Source organism: Lolium rigidum, chromosome 3 (genome assembly GCF_022539505.1).
Source record: "Lolium rigidum isolate FL_2022 chromosome 3, APGP_CSIRO_Lrig_0.1, whole genome shotgun sequence".
Lineage (NCBI taxonomy): Eukaryota > Viridiplantae > Streptophyta > Magnoliopsida > Poales > Poaceae > Lolium > Lolium rigidum.
This window is the reverse complement of record NC_061510.1, coordinates 253,786,226-253,804,822: the sequence shown is the minus strand read 5'-3', so window position 1 is coordinate 253,804,822 and position 18,597 is coordinate 253,786,226. Positions and strand designations below refer to the sequence as shown.

The 18,597-nt window shown below is 47.1% G+C and overlaps 2 long non-coding RNA genes across 5 annotated transcripts; both read right to left on the bottom strand.

The window, feature by feature from the left end:
* Nucleotides 1-1,602: 1,602 nt before the first annotated feature.
* On the bottom strand, nt 1,603-2,722 carry LOC124703305. 3 transcript variants are annotated; one of them, XR_007003031.1, is made up of 5 exons: nt 2,540-2,722; nt 2,201-2,330; nt 2,010-2,084; nt 1,776-1,901; nt 1,603-1,665 (listed from the first exon to the last, which is right to left on the bottom strand). It is a non-coding gene; the product is annotated as an uncharacterized LOC124703305 (long non-coding RNA). The 3 variants fall into 3 exon arrangements; XR_007003030.1 differs by lacking the exon at nt 2,201-2,330 and having other exon boundaries at nt 2,540-2,721; XR_007003029.1 differs by lacking the exon at nt 2,540-2,722 and having other exon boundaries at nt 2,201-2,518.
* A 59-nt stretch (nt 2,723-2,781) lies between these two features.
* Nucleotides 2,782-5,403, bottom strand: LOC124703304. 2 transcript variants are annotated; one of them, XR_007003027.1, is made up of 7 exons: nt 5,292-5,403; nt 5,121-5,195; nt 4,927-5,017; nt 3,261-3,478; nt 3,105-3,171; nt 2,913-3,013; nt 2,792-2,831 (listed from the first exon to the last, which is right to left on the bottom strand). It is a non-coding gene; the product is annotated as an uncharacterized LOC124703304 (long non-coding RNA). The 2 variants fall into 2 exon arrangements; XR_007003028.1 differs by lacking the exon at nt 2,913-3,013 and having other exon boundaries at nt 2,782-2,831.
* Between the last annotated feature and the right edge of the window lie 13,194 nt (nt 5,404-18,597).

Sequence of the window (18,597 nt, the reverse complement as noted above, 5' to 3'; positions counted from 1 at the left end):
TAGATTTAAATGTGCGCCTTGGCGCACGATCCCGTAAGGTTTTTGTCAATGTTTATTTATATAACAATGATTAAAAAAATTGTTAACATAATAATATAATTCATAGGTTTTACAAATGAATTGTATGTATAATTAAATTATGATAAAGCAGACGAAGTTACAAACAGAGCAGTAAATTTAGAATCACCTCTTGTGAGGTTTGTGCCAATGTTTATTTATATAACAACGATTTTTTTGGTAATATAATAATACAATTCGTAGGTTTTACAAACGAATTGTCTGTATAATTAAATTATGATAAAGCAAACGAAGTTACAAACATAGTGGTAAATTTAGATCACCAATTGGTGTGCGCCCCCTGCTTTCACATTGACAAACATTTTGTAAATTGCTTTATAATAAGCTTAGAGAACAACATAGGCAGCAGTGCAAAGGTAATTACCGAAACCAACATGAAATTGCACATATTAGTCGACCAGACATCGGTGATAACACCTTGTGTTGCAAAAGCCATCAAAAAGAATCGAACATGCTATTAACAACGGTACCTTTCATTAGTGCTGCAACCTCATGACATCCCATATGGGTAAACTTCTCCACTTCCAGCCTATCGTCTAGGTGGTAAAATGATGGTCATGTGTACAATTAAGAATTTATTTGTATCACGTTACTTTATTTTAAAGCAAATGATAGTTCGTAGGTTTGCTGAGTTTCCTGTGCTGACAATACATATATCCCTAAAGATAGCTCATATCACAATCTGAATTATTTTGCAGGTGTAGTTCGTGGGAACTTGATCTTTCCTAGTTAACTATCAGGCGAGATCTTCGAAGTTGAAGAAAATTGGACTGCGGGGCAACTTGTTTTCGAAGTTGCAAGTGCATAACTCTCCATTCTGATGCTCGTTTCTGAGTAAATTGCCCTTGGCATTTCATTCCATCGATGATATAATATCTGATTGAACTCTCCATTCTGCTGCTCGGTCAGGTGTTTTTTCTACCGACGCTGCTTGAAAAGATTCCTGTGCTTGTGAAGGCAAGTCCAGATCGAAGTATTGGTAATGATTGGTCAGTGGGTGGGCAGTGAGTAGATGCTGCACGCCCCATTCAGAACATCAAGACATATGCTGTTGAATTGGTAACTGATAGTGCACGCGCGGGCACACAGTGGACAATGAGTGCCCCGATGGTCTCCCTCATCGTGACGCGGTGATCCATGGTGAACTGCAGCTGCGCCGGATCCATGGAGAGGAGAAGGCGGCAAGGCGCCAGAGCAGGAGCGGTGGCCAAGGTTGGAAAGGCATGGTGGAGGAGGTGGCAGGGCTCGCCCCGGACGCCTGCCGATCCGCATGTATTCCTTTTGAATCATACTAACTTCCTCCTCAGGGTCGAGAGGCAGGGGAACACCTGCATGATGATGCCACCAAATGCATGAAACAAATCAGTACCAGAAACCTGAGCCATCTAACATGCCACACTCAATGTAACATAACTTCTTTAAACATGTAAATCACCACTTGGCTTACTTACCATTGAAATGGTTGATAATGCAAAATTGGGCAGCTCTCCTTCGAGTTAGATGCTAGCTTTCGTCATTGTCACAGTTTGGATGCAACAACCCAGTTCTGAATGCCAACGTCCAAATTCACTGTCAGCTGTAATTATTCTGCGGAAACCAAGTAATGAATTAATGAAATGTAAGAAAAATGAACAAGGCAAAGGGACTCACGAATCTGAATTCTCAATTCATTAGCTTGAGTTGCTCGATAGGTGAACCTGCTAAGCAAGAACTGAAGCTCTGGAAGAAGTGAAACATCACCATAAATCAATCTCCAAAATCTGCAGTAGATGTACGTTGCTGGCAGTTGGTGGTACCATGGACCGTATAAACAGATAATCAACCTGTTCCAGTATTGCATGAAATGTGTTTCAGCATTGAGATTTTCAGAAAAATGTTAAGAAAACATTCTTCATCTCTAAATACAATGGAGCACAATTGATGCTTCTTACGGTTTGGAATGGTCGATGGAGAACTGCGCAGCTCCTTCGGGACATCTAGACAAATACTACTGTTACTTTTAATGTCTGCATGGAACAACCAAGTTCTAAGCACCAACATATAAATTCACTGTTGGCTTGAATTGCTCTACAGAATCCGAGTATTGAATGTAAGGCCAGCAAAATGGACAAGGTAAAGGGACCTCTAGAATACAAGTGTGTTCAGTCATTAACTTGAATCAACCCGAAGGAGCTCTGAAGGATGCCAGTTAAGCATCACCATGCACGAAATCTGCAGATGATGTAGTTGGCAACTGGTGTGCCATATACTATCTTTTGAGCAGAAATACAAAGACAACATTTTCTAGTTATAATTTTTCTCAGCTACAATATGCTTACTAATCTGCAGGCTAAAACTAATAACAACCAACTGCTCTTTCTCTGGACACTGAACTTCTTTTAAGTATAAAATTGGAGTCTAACAAGGTGTGTGTGACAAAATATGATGAACAATCAAAGTTTGCTTGCAAGATACCATATACCTTCTTGCTTTTTCATAGATTATCGAGAACCGAGGTCTCTGATGCTATATCGTCAAAAAAGTAATCATAACCAACAAGTGTTGCTTGCTCCATGCTGCATCATCAACCTGCTGTGCTCACTTCAAGCTATACCTTCTTTCATTTAATCGATTGAAATCTTCATCCCGGGCACTCATCATTTTCGGAATCAGTACCACCAGCTGGTTCCTTTTGAGATGTGTACCACTGCATTTTACCACCACCAACATCCGAGGGGACGAAATATTGTTTGTGATCAAGGAACACATGGTACCTTCAACGAAGAAGATGAGCGCATTAGTATATTTTGTAACAAATGAAACAATAATACTCATTGTTGGTCCTAGCTACATACCCTACTGTGTCAATATCAGGAGGCACAAACTATGCAATTCCAGTGTAGCAAATATATTCTGAATAAGATACTTGTGCTTGCTCAAAAAGCAACTTCCTCACCTATCAGTTCAAGAAAATCTCAATTCAGGATCTTAAAAAAACCTCAAAAAATTCAACTTTGCTCCTATTTTGACAAGGCAAGTAACACTACCTTGCCATCTGCACCAACCAAAAGATCACCTTAAAAATTTCCGCCCATCCTCCAGTATGGCAGTAACCTGCACTCTTCCGGTAAATGGTACAAACATTAAAGTTCTCCATAGAATTGTAAGCAAATTTTCTACTAAGATGGGCACTAAAACCCAACCTGTTCATTCACCTTGTTGCCATCGTCTGTAAAATCGACTACATGGTGATTGCTCATTATAGTATTATCGATTCATCGTCAATCGCACAAGCAAGAATCGCCTGCGGGAGCATGTGTCTCATAATCCTTGCGACTGGCAGCCCTCTCTTGGCTGCAGGAGTGAAGGTATCAAACTCAATGTACCAGGATACCAACATGGCTCAGTCAAATGGATGCCTCTGGCAAATCAATATATAATTATTAGGAGCATGTATATCTAATAGAATCTAGATCATTTTTTCAGAGATACATATGTACTTGAAAGATCAACTAAACTTGAAGCTGAACGGAGAAAGAAGTGGAGGAGAACGAGGAAACATGTGGTGTGCAAAAATATTTGTACATTGCCCATCAAAATTTGTGTTCCCATGGATCCAGAATATCATAAGTATAATTAGAAGAAATAGGACTAAGTGTATTCTATTAGGATTGATAATACTAAGCTTTCAACTAAACAGTAAACATGTAAATTCATTACATGTTGCATACCAAAGGTGCCAAATTCCTTTTCTCGTAGGTATCAACTAAATAGTATACAATGGTGTCAAATTCCTTCTCTAAACTTAATTTTGAGGCATGAAAACCCAAGTAAAAATTTGAAACCGTAACTTCTCAGATAAATACCAAACGTATAACAATACGCTACATAAATCATTGGAAATGAACTTTGTCGCCACCTAGGTGAATGAAGAGGAAGCTCCTGCAAACCGACATATCTCATAGGTGGTGGTGTCGATAATAATAGTGAATAGTGATTTTAATGTAGAAGGACCAACATACATTTAAGAAGAAATGGCCGAGATATGGACATATCTGAGAAATACTAAAAAACAAGTTCCTCCTAGTTCTCAACCCTGTCCCAACTGCTTTCATCCCCACAGGCCAACACCAAACATTCAGCCAAAATATTGAGAACATTTACTAAAAAGGATGAAAAACTATTATAAATACACAATTAACTAAACATCAAGCTGGAACAAAAATTATTCTCTAGGGAAGATCATCTAGAAGCCCGATGTACGTAAACACATAAATAACTCGTTGATCCATAGTTTATAAAAACTGAGAACCTTTTCTAAGAAAAAAAAGAATGAGAAAATATTATAAATGTACAATAAACCAAACATCCGGTTGAAAAAAAATTATTGTTTGCGCCGGATCATTTAGAAGCCCTGGCTTACGAAACACAATTACATATAATTGTCGATCCATAAGGTTTATAAACCATCATCTTCGAGTGCCACATGCGAAAGGCTATAATCATACATGATTAAGGGGAAATGGAGGATTGATAATAACTTTTGATGGTAACTTAAACCAGACAACTTCCGAGACAAAGTACAAACCTATAAGGAAAGATGCGCAAAACAAACTAAAAGGAAGGAAAAATTTGCTGGAATCAAGAGCACGAAGAACAGTATATATTCCAAAAATAAATACTGTTCTACCATGTAGAGACAATATGTATTAATTAAAAGGAATTGGCACGCACTTCCATTTGTGAAATAAAATAATCCAAAAATATTGGAAGTGAATCAAAAGTAATGTCTAGACTAAATTCTAAGGTTGTTGTCTCATGTTATTTAAGAAAAAATACCTCGAAGTGATGTATCTAAATCAGGTTTACCTTACATTACCACTTGTATGAGGAAAGCTTATCACCAGTTTAGTGAATGTATCAGCAAACGAAAGAGACATTCCAGTTTTGCGTGGCTCACCTGCAGCATACCATGCATACTGCATTCGTAAATAAAAGCTAAATTACCAAACAAAGCAAGGCTGAAACCTAACAAATGAAATCCTCCATCACCATAGTATCACCTTGTATCAGCTTTGAATGGCTCACATGCGTAAGATGCAGTTTCATATGCCTGAATACTGAGCATTATTATATGCCTAAAGAAACCATCAATAAATAACACGATGTGAGAGAACCAGGGATGGAGAGAAGGGTTAACATGGAATTAAGATGAAAAGAGCAGCAATACTGACCTCATCCTAGATTTGAAATTTATGGAATCACTTGCTTGGATGAATTGTCGACTGGTTGTGTGCATGGGCGACTGGAGATGGAGGCGGGCGAGTGTCGCAGTTAGAGAAACAGATCCAAACCCGAATGAAAATAAAAGCAGTCCATAATCGTTGTGTTCTCTCGCCTAACCTCACAAAAGCCCTTTCGTATAGGGAATCAATCCAAATGTTATGATTGTTGGCCAAGACTACGAAATCATACCTGCGGGTTTATGGGTGTCGGATTCCCTTTCATACGAGAGATTTAGTTGCTAGCCTCGTCATACCCAATAATTACAACGACAGAAAATCTGAAGATGAAACAGCTATCTTGCAGCGACATGACATATCGCATCTTCAGCTCCTCTGTAGCCACATTCAAGAATAACATAGGGAAAGTCACCGCAAATAACAAATACAGTAAAATAATCTCATATCCATGGTTATACTGAAATAAACTCTGATCCAATGAAACTCTTACGAGTGGAGTACTGTTTGAAATCACCTTCCCTCGTTATTTAATTGAGGCCTATTAAATTAGCTCCATAGCTGGAGAGATGGAGGTCACATAAGAAAGTAGAACCGACGTTTCCGGAATACGGATAAGCTTCTCTTGTGATACAGAGAAGAGCCTGTATTTGTTGTAGACCTATTGAAGTAATGTGTCAATTGCATCAATATTAATATGGTGAACAAGGAAGCATTACTATGGCCAAGCTGCTCTTGTACAATCAGGTACCAGATATCACCGTATCTGCAGCTGAAGAGGAGCTCTGGCGGTGGATGGGCCATGATAGCTACCTTAATGCTTCAACTCTGCTGTTGTGGGGCCATTTCGGAGCTCCTCATCTGAACCCTAATTAAAAATGCTTAGAACTGATCGAGAAAAGATCCAAAGCCAAAAACACACGCCAAGAGAACATAAAATGTAGACCTACAAACCGAAACTTAAGAAAGCGTAATCTATTTGGGCAAATTTCAGAATCGGAGAGCCAAGGGTTGTAAGTTCCTCACCCTTCCCTCTCGCCTCGCTATCCTTGGAGGTTGCCCAGATCCACGCGCTGCTCGTATCCCCTCCGCCTAGATGTCGCTGGCGTTGAGGAGATCGGTGAAGGCCACCTCGCCGCCGTCTCCATCAGCGGCGGGCCATGGAACTCCATGGCGGAGCTCGGCGGTGCGGCAGTGGTGGTCCGTGCACCTCCTGCCAGCAAGGATCTTCAACGTGGTAGAGGAGAAGGACATGGGGGTGGAGGATACGAAGCTCAGAGACAGGCCGGAGGTGGAGGCTGAGCGCGTGAGGAAGAAGGTGGAGGGGAGGAGGCGAATCGACCGCGATGGGATTGGGGATTGCGAGCGGCGGCTGGCTAGAGGGAGCGACGGGATTGGAGCTCGCAGCCACGCGCGACGGGAGAGTCTGGGCCGAGCGGACTTCACAGGACCCGTGCATAAAATGCGGGTCTGTGGGAGGGCCTCGCGCCCTGGATGGAATGGCTGGCCGAGATCGCGCCACGTCAGCTCGATCGGACGGCCCAAAATCCAAACGCCTGTGAGAGCCCCATGGGGTGCAGCAATCATACCGTGAGATTATAGTGAAATATATCCACGCGAGTAGAACGGATCAATTGGAGCGGGAAGGTCAAAGGAAGCCATGTTGTGTAGTGCTGAACAGGGACCTTCGCATGGCGTTTGGTCGCTTTCATCATGTTGGTCTCTAAATGTGCAATGCGACCGCGACCATGTTTCAGAGCCATCATGCTATGTTTTCCCTCTCGCTGCCCCCACCTCGTTTAATTGGAACACGATCGAGATTCTGAATGGATTTGAGGTTGGGAGATTGAATTGTTCTGAAAGGTGGAACTGTATTTTTTTTTCCCGCGAACTACCTAATAGTTTTTTTTTTTTGCGGGAGAAGGATAAGCATATCATCGGAAACAAAGCAGAAAAGACCCCAACAAACACAAAATTACAGATCCGTCCTTCTGCACGTTGACCGCATCGACGACCCGTCGTTGCCGTCGGTGACTAGCTCCAAACCAATGTGAAATGCCACTCAACAGCAAGCACACATCACTCCACTCCCTTCCTTTCCCATCGTGTCGGCGACGAGGTGGATGCATAGCTAGGGTTGAACAATGTAGTAGTAGATTTAGGTGGTCTAGGGTTAGGTCTAGGTTAGTTTTGCGGGGACGGAGCCAGGATCGAAACATGAGGGGGGCGAACTGTGTTGTGAACTTCGGGAGGGGGGCAAACATGGATAAATCACCATGAAAAATCAGTTTAAGTGCCTACTATTCTTCACAAAATCTCAACCTGCCCTCCCCCCTCTTCCCCCCTTGTCTCCGTCCCTGGTTTTGCCCATGTGGCGTATTGGCGAAATGCCATCCTCGAGCTTGCTCCTAGTGCCGATGAGCAGTGCTGGGACGCGGAGGATTCGATACCTTCGTTGGCATCCATTGTGGATGAAGGTGGTGGGGGGGGGGGGGGTGAGCGAATCTGACCAGAGCTCCTTCCCAAGAGCCATTTTAAAAAGTTGATTAGAGCTTCAAAAAAGAATACTAGCATGTAGTCAATAATTTATTCTACTCCCATGTAATTTTTTAATATCAAATATCATATATTATATACTGGACGAGAATGACAAAAAATTAAATCTGAAAGTATCAATAGTTCCCCTTTGAAATCTTTTAAAAATTGTCCAATTTGTGTTTTCTTGCTAAGCCTAAAATACGAGGAATTTCATAGTATTCAAAATTTGCACACTCATAACATACATAGCTGACTACATCTAGATTTTTATTTTATTTTTTTAGAAACTTTGATGTTAAGTTTATTTATAAATTGCCCAAACTGTAATAGCACTTTCTGTCTAGCCGCTTAATATCGCTTTGTGCACATCGATCAATATCTTTCAATATACTAAGAATTTTAGTACTCCATCCAGCTCTAAATACTCGTCGTAGGTTGGATGAATGTAAACAGATTTTAGCCTACCTTATGTCTATACCTATGACATGTATTTAAGGACAGAGGGAGTACTGATCAGCGTGCCTCCATAGGAATGGATCCCCGCCTCTTTGTGAATTGTGACTGTGTCGTAGGATAGCAGGCATCACGGGATGCAACCGATGCATGAGCACGTACGTCTTTGAGGAACATGACCACCATCCAAAGAGAACGCAAACGAAGAAGAAAAGAATATAAGTTGGCAAGCAAGAGTGCAAGAGATAAAAAAGCAAAAGGGGATAGGAGTGAAATGCCCTGTAAATGCGAGCATCTTGATTCTTGCAAGTCGCTGCCGGTGTGTCGAACTCGTACTTGGACGACCAAAGTGAAAGTACGAAAGGGTGAAGGAATAAAGTGTGCCGGGTGGCAAAAGCTTTGTACTCAAGTCAGTCACTCGCATGGCTGCAAGTCGAATCCCCAGAAAATGCCACTACATGCCAAATATTTCCTCCGGTCACATTTAATTGACAATGAAATTAGTTGCTCCGCATGCAATTTTGTACTATGGTGATGTTGATTAATTCAGATCAGAGTAGTATTTATCTGGATCTAGCCATCACAGCAATCTTATTTGCGTGTTTTCTCCTGCTTCATTATTTGACTGGGAACGTCTCGGGGCCTCCAATTATGAGGAATTTTACTATGGCATGAATTGTGCGGTTTTCGGGTTCGGAGTAGCATACATAGTTGTGTTGTGAAATTCTTGTCCGGTACTTCCTCCATTTCATAATTTGTGTCATATATATTTTGAGTTTGAATTTGAACTACAATCATGATAAAAAAAATTATAGAACGGAGTGAGCAAAAATTAACTCTGATCGTAGGTAATTCATCAAATCTGTGTGTTCGCGATAGCATTGCCTGATTGTTGAAGTTACTATATGAAGGTATACTACAATACTCCCTAGGCTGCATGTGAGCAAGGTTCCACACAGTGCGTAGAAATGCATGTGCATGCCGAAAGAAAAGGATGGTTGGTCGATCTCCATGCTTTTTCTTTGCAACGATTTCAATGTCGCCTTTCTTGTCGAGTATTTTTCTTTTGCAATGCAGAAGTTACTGTATTTTGGACTAACTGAACAAGAAAACAAAACAAGGCTGACAGCGTACACCATGGGCGCGTAGACAATGCATTACCAGTTTGCTCCATGCCATGCATTATCTCGATCGAGGCAATCAACCACATGCATGCCATTGCCATGGGTACTCTGAAATACTAACGGGGGAGAAGCCACACCTACTACTCCGTTCTATGATCCATGCATGCATGCATGTTATCTGAATTAAGGGAACTCGGAGAAAATGACAGCCAGCATCATCAGTCTTGCAGTAGTATACTGAAACTAACAAAAAAAAATTGCAGTAGTATACTGAAGCTAACATATGGCTGAGATCAGATACGTCAAATTTATTAGTCAAATATCAATGCAAGGTTTATGTTAAAGTTGCAAACTACGGAGAATGAAATGATTGAACCACCATAGTAGATTGTTTTTTTCTGAAGAACTGGACAACTATAACTTACTGTACATATGGTTTTTAAGAAAACAAAAAATGCAGAACAAAGTTCAGAAGAGATATCGGGCGTTTAACACCAGGTAAAATTCAGATCTTAATTTGCATATACACAAAATATTACAGTGACCAACTGGTCCGATCACACACGTCTAGCTAGCTAATCAACTAGTAACTCTTTCATCACCACGAACTAATTAACAGCCATGTAATTTACCCCCATCCCTCTGTTTTTATACCCTTTCCAAAACTATGCCACTGACGCGCATGGCATGATCGGTGCATGCACGGCCGCCGGCAAGCTGCAAGGCGTCCCTCCGAATTGCCTTATCGGTGACCCGATCGGTGCCGCGCCGTTCACGGCATGTAGAGCTTGCTGCCGCACTTGCAGCGCCACACCTCCGGGTAGTACTCCCACTGGGTGCCGATCCCGGGCTGGATGGCCACGCGCACCGGTCGGCACGGCGTGCATCGCCCGCACCGCGACCGGCACGTCGGCGGAGACGACCCCGGACCTACCAGACGCCGGCGAGGAGCCTCCGCGGTGTCGTCGCCGTCTGTCGACGACGTGCTACTCCGTATAAGCAGCGCCGATGACCCTGTCCTTCTCATGTACTGCTGCAGCACCGCCGCGGGCACACGGGCTGGCCTCCCTGCTGCGGCGACAGCTGCAGTACAGGTTCACAGACACGATTAATTGCAAGTACTGAGTACGTGTTAGAACTTTACCAACGCTACTGTTTGACAAGTAGTCCGATAGTAGACAAAATACAGTCCCCGAAATCTAACAATCTATCAATAATATGAATAATGCATAAGAGCAGGGAAAATTCAGTAGTTTGGCACATGTTGAAGGTGCTCAGATGAAATTGTATTTTCGAGAGACTTTTGATACTATGACTTTTTGAACTGGTTAAATATCAAACTCACAAATAGATATCTCCGCCAGAACACCCCGGCCCTAAATGTAGGAGTACCACTGCATACATTCGGAACAATTTGCTCCGGGATATGCATGGCTAGATCGAATGAGACTGTGGTGCATAAATTGTTGAAATGAAACAATTGGGTCTGGCTAAACTGGGTAGGAAGCACTTTCTTGGTGCCGAAAACGCTAAGGAAGTGCGACAAAAACGTATTTGTTGCAGATTTGAAAGTAGGTCGTATTGCTGGATGTGTCTTTTTGGAGATTCTCTATCTTCTCCAGTTCACCTGCACTGAAGTTGATGTCGGGTAGCATGTGTGTGCGTGCAATAAATTAGCTGGTGTGTGCTTTTCTGGAGCAGGGTAGTGCCAGGGTGGGGGACACCAAGACTACAGGAGGAAAAGGCACGCATGCATTGGTTGGTGAAGACCAAGATGACTTCGAGACAAGAAGGTGCGTTGGTCATTTAATGGTTTGCGATGGATTAAACAAAAATGATTTACGAACGAATTTAATTACGCATCAATTCTGAGCTTTAACAAATGGGAGCGAGAAGAATCTTATTTCCTCAAGCGGCCAAGTTGGTGTTTGAATGTTTGATACAAGATGGCAGCAAGAAGAATCCTACTACCTCTCCCAAGCTAGTGACCGAGTTATTGTTTGCACAGATTGAGTTCTTGATTCCCAAGCTTGGTTTAGTAATCAAAGGATGATGGGACCGAGTAAACCAGCTTGGCTAGCTATAGCTAGTTTTTAGGCTTTTAGTAGTCCATGCATGAATGATGAGAGTGGAGTAAGCTAGCTTGGCTAGCTAGTTTTAGAGAGGGAGAGAGTATGTAATTTGCAAAGAAGAGCTACCACTATGTGCTGGTTTTGCATTAAGTAAAATCCGACGGATAATAGCACTAACTGATAAATAACCAGCCCCAAATATAATGTCCGTGCTTGCAAATTTCTGCAGCGAAGAGCAAACAAATCCAGTGTCCTAGTATGCAAAAAGGACCCGAGATTTTTCTCAGCAAATAGTAGAAATTTAGAAGGGGGCGATGAGATTGTAGAGACCTAACTAGTGTTAATCGCAACAACAAAGCACTTCGATATTAATTTCAAGGTCCTGCTTTGAGAATGAAATGTGGGAGCTAGCACAGCAGATCAACTAACTACGATCTCCGATGACCTATGCTAAGATGGATACTTTAGGAAAGATGACACCAAAAGGGCCGGGGAAACATCAACCAGAGCAAACCAAACCGACGAAAAGAAGACTGCTAGCAGCTAATTAAGGAAACGAGAAAAGAAGAGCTGGCGAGCTAGCAACCCTGACTTGACTTACCAACGGCCGCAGAGAAGAAGACGATGATGACGGCGGCGGAGCAGCGCCAGCTCCGGCGGCTCACTGCTCCCATGGTGCGCCGAGTGAGAGCAGCCCGCGCGCACAGCTGACAGCAGCTGGGTGGCGGATGCAAAGGCTCCAGCCTCCAGCTGACGGCAAGCTACCCCGCCGGCACGTACTCGAACTCGAAGCGACGAAACGCTAGCTAGCCAGCTAGGTAGCGCAGGCAGCAATGGAAGGCAATGGCTATGGAGGAAGCGAGCAGAGACGGCCACCGACCGACCTCTGATCCGATTTGTAGCTGCGGTCAGGCTTCCGCTCGTGCGTGCGTGCGTGCCAGTGACACAGTGAGTCAGTCGCAGAGACACGCTTTTGAGAGTGAGAGAGGAAGGTAAGCTAGGAAGAGGGGTAGGGGCACTGTGGTGAGGTAGCGGAGGGGAGGGGCTGCCTGGCGACTAGCTAGCAGAGGCATGTGGCAAATGTATAGCATGTTGCCCAGTGCAGAGAACGTAGCGTGGAGACCTGCGATTTTTATTGGGCACCTGCCCGCCGGCCGGGCCCGGCCGGCTTGACCAAGCAAAGAGATGGGAGAAGAAAGAAGGAAGCCCACGCCTCGGCTCAAACCAGGGCCGGGTTAGGGCCGGCCGTATCGATCGTTCGTGTAGACAAAGCCTCCATCTAGAAGCTATTAGGATCGAGCCGCCAGAATGAGACCTAGGGTTGAAACAGTGTCGAGTGAATTGTGAATTTTGTTGGCCGTTTCTCCTATGGCAGGCCGCTTGTAGGTGTTCCTATCTCTGTTCAGTGTACTTTTTAAGCTTAGACAGATGACTCGCAAGCGAAGAAAGTGTTGGATTGTATGGGCTGCACCTTAACCTCAAGTCCTCAGGGCATCTCCAACGGGGCGACCCATCCTGCGCCCGCGCGTCCGGATGGGTCCAACCGGACAAAAACGCGGCCCAGCGCGCGGACCCATCCCTAAAACGGATGGCCGCGGCATCCAGGACGACCCAAACCCGGCCCAAATCTGGGACGAGTTTGCGTGGCCGCGGACGCCGAAGGCTGGTCGCTCGCGTCCTCCCTTTGTCCGCCCCTGGCCCGCCTGTCTGTCTCCCAAAACAGAAACGCTCCACTCCACTCCCAAAACAGAAACACTCCACTCCACTCCCAAAACCTAGAGATGGCCGACGAAGCGACTGCCGCCGCCACCGCCACCATCGGAAACGAGGCACAGCTCGCGGCCGTAGCCGCTCCTCCCGTGGAGGCAGCTCCTCAACTGGACGCTCCGGTGGTCGTGGAGCCCGGGCCGTCGGCGAAGAAGGCGAAGCCCGACCTCACCGCGGAGCAGAGGGCGATGGAGACCAAGAAGCGGGGGGACCGGCGCAGGGCGCTCGAGCAACGGAAGAGGGAGGCCGCCGCCGCGGAGGAGCGTAATCGGGCGGCGAAGCAGCTCCTCGAACTCCAAAGGCAGGCGAAGGCTCGTGTCATTCAAGAGCAGGCACAGGCCATGCTCTTTTACGGCCATGCAGCGCTCGGCCAGCACATGATCATCCCGGGCACCGGCACGGCCTCGGGGGGGAGCTCGGCCTCGTCCGTGACCCTGCCCCTTCCTCCAAGGTCAACTGGCCCGCCGACTGCCCCGTTTGTGTACATGCCCGGCGCGCACGAAATGGGGGCACAGTCAGGGCGGTACGCGTACCCGTCACGGGATGGGTCACCGGAGGTGGGCGAGTCCATGACGGGGCCGTCACCTTCGTCCATTGACCTCAACCGTGCGCCGGCGAACTCCAAAGGCCCCAAGCACCTGGGAGCAGCAGCGATGGCCGGTGCACGCAACCTGCTCGACGATTTGTCGGCCGAGCGCGCGCAGCCACCGTTGCAAGCACCGTCCACCAAGCAGGCCCCTCCGTTCCCGCAGACAATGCCAACGACCATGCCATATCCTTCGACACAGCAGGCTCCCCAGCCACCTCCCATTGACACACAGGAGGACACCACTGCCTGTCCCGACACCATTAACATCGAGGAGGAGCCGTTGTTCACTCAGGAGTTCACACAGGCCGCAACTGCACAAGCCCGAGCTCGCCGGGTAAGCAAAAAAACCTCCAACTACACGGAGAAGGAGGACAAGATGCTCGTCGAAGGATGGTTGACCATCGGGCAAGATGCATTGATGGGTGCCGAGCAGAAGGGGACCGCATTCTGGCGCCGGATCTATGATTACTTCCATGAACATCGCAAATACGGACAAGAGCCATTTGAGAGCGACCGCAGCGAGACATGCTCCAAAAGAGGTGGGGAGCAATTCAAACGGAATGCAACAAGTTCCAGGCGGCGTATGATCACGTGAAGCGGATCCCCGTTAGTGGCATGGGTGTGAAGGACTTGGTATGATTCTTAACCTCAACTTAGTCATCCAAGCACATATGTTTATCGTTGGTGTCTTGCTTTGCTCTAGGTGTGGCAAGCTTTGGAATGGTACAAAGCCAACAATGGAGAAAAGACCTTTGCCTTCCCTCATTGTTGGAAGGAGCTCCATGGCACCCCCAAGTTCCAGGAGGGGTACGAGGGGTACATGGCGACCTTGACTGGCAACAAGACCGCCGAAGATCCCATAGTCATTGACCTTGATGGTGGGCAGCCTTGCGGTAGCTCCGCTTCTCGTGCAAGTCGTCCTCGCGGCCACAAGGCAACCAAAGCTGACATGAAGCGTGATGCTTCGTCCATGCTTTTGTTTGGCACTTTGAAGGAGATGCATGCGGACAGAGAGGTGTCCACGGACAAGAGGGATGAGAGGAGGCGCCGGGAGAAAGATGAGGACAGGAAGAACTACTTCGATGTCCAAAAAAAAGAAGCTTGAGATTGAAGAGGTCAAGGCCAAGACCAAAGCTAGAGAAATTGAGCTCAGAGAGAGAGAAATTGAGCTCATAGCAATGGCAAGGGCCAAAGAGGTGGAGTTGAAGGAGAAGGAAGTTGAGCTCAAACGGCAAGCCGAGGACAACCAGATCGTGAACCCCGACTTGACCAACATGGGCGAGGCGAAAAGAGTTTGGTTCGAGAAGAGTCAGAAGGAGATCCTAGAGCACCCAAATTGAGTTGACAATCTCAATTTGTATTTTTTATATTTGTTCGAACTATGGCACATTTCAGTTCTTCATCGTGCAACATTTTATTTGATATTATTTTATGCTATTTGATATTATTCTATAATTGTTAGATATTATTCTATATTTGTTAAATATTATTTATAAGTATGTGTGGCTAGATGGCCTATTTTCCAAAGAAATATGCCAAATGGCCAAATGGGTGGCCGCTGCGTTGGGCGCATCGTGCGACCCAAACGGACACGCGGACGCGGGGCGCTGTCCGGGTGTTCGCGCGGCCACCCAAACGGCCCAGCGTGTCCATTTGGGTCGCTCGGTTGAGATGCCCTCAGTCAATGTTGTCCATAAATCCTGAAATCTTAAGGGGAGCTGTGGAAGATAAAATATAGCCTCACATTTCTAGTTGGAGAGAATTAATTAGAACAACTTATAAGGGTAGATGTTCTAGTTCTTGTAAATGAGTGAGAAGAGACGAGTTCACGTGCACTCTTCCTCCCTGCCGCTAGCCTCGCCACGCCACCCATCGCACGCACGTCATATCGTGTTTCGTGACTCAAGTTCGAGTTCGAAACCTGTGTACGTGTCGGCGTGCATGTACATGCTCCATGCGTGCCGGTGGCTTCCTACGCTTGGCGGGTTGGCCGGAGCTCCCTCCCTATGCTATACCAGGAGACGGGAGACAAAATGCATCTAGAGTTCTCCACTCGTGTTTCTCTCTCTCTCTCTCTCTCTCTCTCTCTCTCTCTCTAATCCAGTTCATTTTCATGGTACTCTAGTGTCTCCCATGTCGGGGACAACGTGCACGGTCGTCCGAGAGAGCAAGCCTCCGAAACCCCATCCGTTAAGATCCTGCACCGAGAGGCGGTCGATAAGGTGTTTGGGGAGCGTCTTGCCGCAAACGTTGACTGTTGTTCGAGTTCTTCCTCGCCGGCTTGCTACTTCATCGATGGCGACTCCAACAACGCCATGGGCAACAAGAACAACGAGCATGGTGATGCTGCTGCTGGACCGGTCTTTCTGGTCGCAATGTACGTGATCATCCTCTCTTACATTGCACTACTACTTGTTCCATATTCAGATTTATTAGATGTGCTTAATCTGATGTATATGGCAAAGGATGCTAGTGCATCTCTGATGTTGTTTTCGATAATTAAAATTACTTAAAAGTTGCCAAATAATGTAATGGAAAGATAAGAGATAGCATGATTTTTGATGAAATTTTACTTTTTGTTGGTTGTCTTGTTATGCGCCGTCTGTATTGTCTTCTGGTTTCTCTACAAATTCTCCTTGGGTGTCCTTTTTCTTTTAAAGAAACTTTTACTTCCATGAAGTGAGTAAACAACCCTACAAAGGGTTAGAGCATCTCTAGTCGTGTCCCCCAAACCGCGTTCGAATCGAGCGCTGGACTGAGCATTTGGGAGACGCCGCCGCCGCTGCTAGTTGCCGCTTTTGGGTCGCGTCTGTTTCCAGCCTCATCCCCCAAAAACGTCTTCCAATTTTTTTATAATTTTATTTAAACATCAAATAAATATGTTTGACACATTGTTTTCAAATTAAACGTTAATAAATAAAAATCAAACAAATAGAAGTTGGGTTAGATCAATGTGTCAACGCAGTTGATGCTTCTCCTTTGAGCCTCCATAGATGCTTCTGCGTGCAATGGGGACACCGAACAGCGACGGGCGGTGCCTACAAGACAAACTATCGAACACCTTTTGCACGTAGAGAAGGGGGAAGGGTGATTGCCGCCGCGTTCTAGCCAAAGTAGGAGAACCACCAGCGGCGAAAAGGGATCCGAGGGAGTCAAGCGTCGCGGCGGAGTCCAACACAGTCGAAGTATTGTGTCGACAGTGGCCGGCGATTTGAGCGGCGGTTGAGGGGTGGGAGGTGAGGGAGAGGACGCATGGCGCGAAAGAAATGCGCAACGATATCGGCTATGGTCGCTGACAGGTAGGAACCCAAGCGGATTTTTGTTATGTCTGATGTCCCCGCAACGTCCCCTGTAGTGAGAACGGTTTCGAGGCATCAGACATCGTACTAGGCCGCATCAGATAAAAATAGCCTTTAGGGCTCGGCTACGAGGTCAAACGTCTGGCGCAGGGAACAATTCAGGAAACGTGCCTCGAAATGCTCTTAAGCCTACCTAGCAGATTAAGCATCGGCATGAAAATGCAAGGTTAACCCAAGAAAGCTCCGGCGGCAGGGAGTTAGCTGAGGAGTCGTCCTTGAGGGCATCTCCAGCGGCGCGACGCAAACGGACGCTGAGCGACCGTTTGTGTCCGCCGTGACCGAAAATGCGTCGTGCACCACCTCCAGCGGCGCGACGCAAAGTGACCGGGCCGTCCGCAGAGACGCAAACCTGGCCCAAATATGCGCCAGGTTTGCGTCTCGGCGGACGCTGCGCGGACGCGCAAAGTGTCCGCTCGGTCCTCGCACGGCCCCGCCTGGCAGCGGCACAACTGTTTCGTCTTCCGCAGCATTACTTCCGGGCGGCGCGCTGCAGCCTTCGCAGAGCCGCGTTAATGGCGTGTCTCGGCTTCCGCGAGCGTGCGCAGCTAGTAGACGTTGCACTGGCAGGCCATTGAAGGCGATATGGCGTCGGAGCCTTTTAAATGGACGCTGCCGGCGTCCATTTCGACGACCAAACCATTGCCAAATCCCACAGTATCCACCCCACCGATGCCATGGGAAAGAAATGCCGGCCGTTCCGCAAAACGAAGAACGACCAGGAGGCAAGCGGCTCGCGTTCCGGCAAAAAGGCAAGGGTCGGCCGGTACGTCCGCGTTGAGCTCGCGCGGCAGCTATGGGAGGAAAACCGGCCTGTGCCATGGCCGGACGCGAACTTGTCGGGAGGGGGCTGGTACCTGAACTCGCGGCGAGTGCCTGTCCCCCCCGTGTCGCGCGAGGGCCGAGAGCGGCGGGACGAGGTGCGCCGCCGCCGGCAGATCTTGCCGCCGGATCTGCGGGAGGATGAGGCGTACGCGCTGAACTCCTACAACTGGATTTCATTCGGGACGTGGGAGTTCGACGCGCGCCGCCGCGCTGGCTACCTCGGCGACGTGGACTTCTTCGACCGAGAGATCGCCGCAGAAGAAGAAGAGAACAACGGCGAGGACGCGGACGACGAGGAGGACGCGGACGAGGACGTCCACATGGTCGACTACGACCACGATGACGGCGGGCCGGCGTGGGATCCGGAGACCCAGCCGCCGGACCTTTCCGAGGATGAGGCCATTGCCATGGCACTGGCCAACAGCGCGCAGGACGAGCTCAACGAGCTCGCTTTGTGGGAGGGGCTCGCAATCCAGCTGCGGGAGTCAGCGCTCGCGCAGGGGAGGCCGGCGACTCCTCCGGCTACGCCGACGCGTTCCAACGACCGCGCTCCGCCTGCTGCTCCGGCGTGGGATC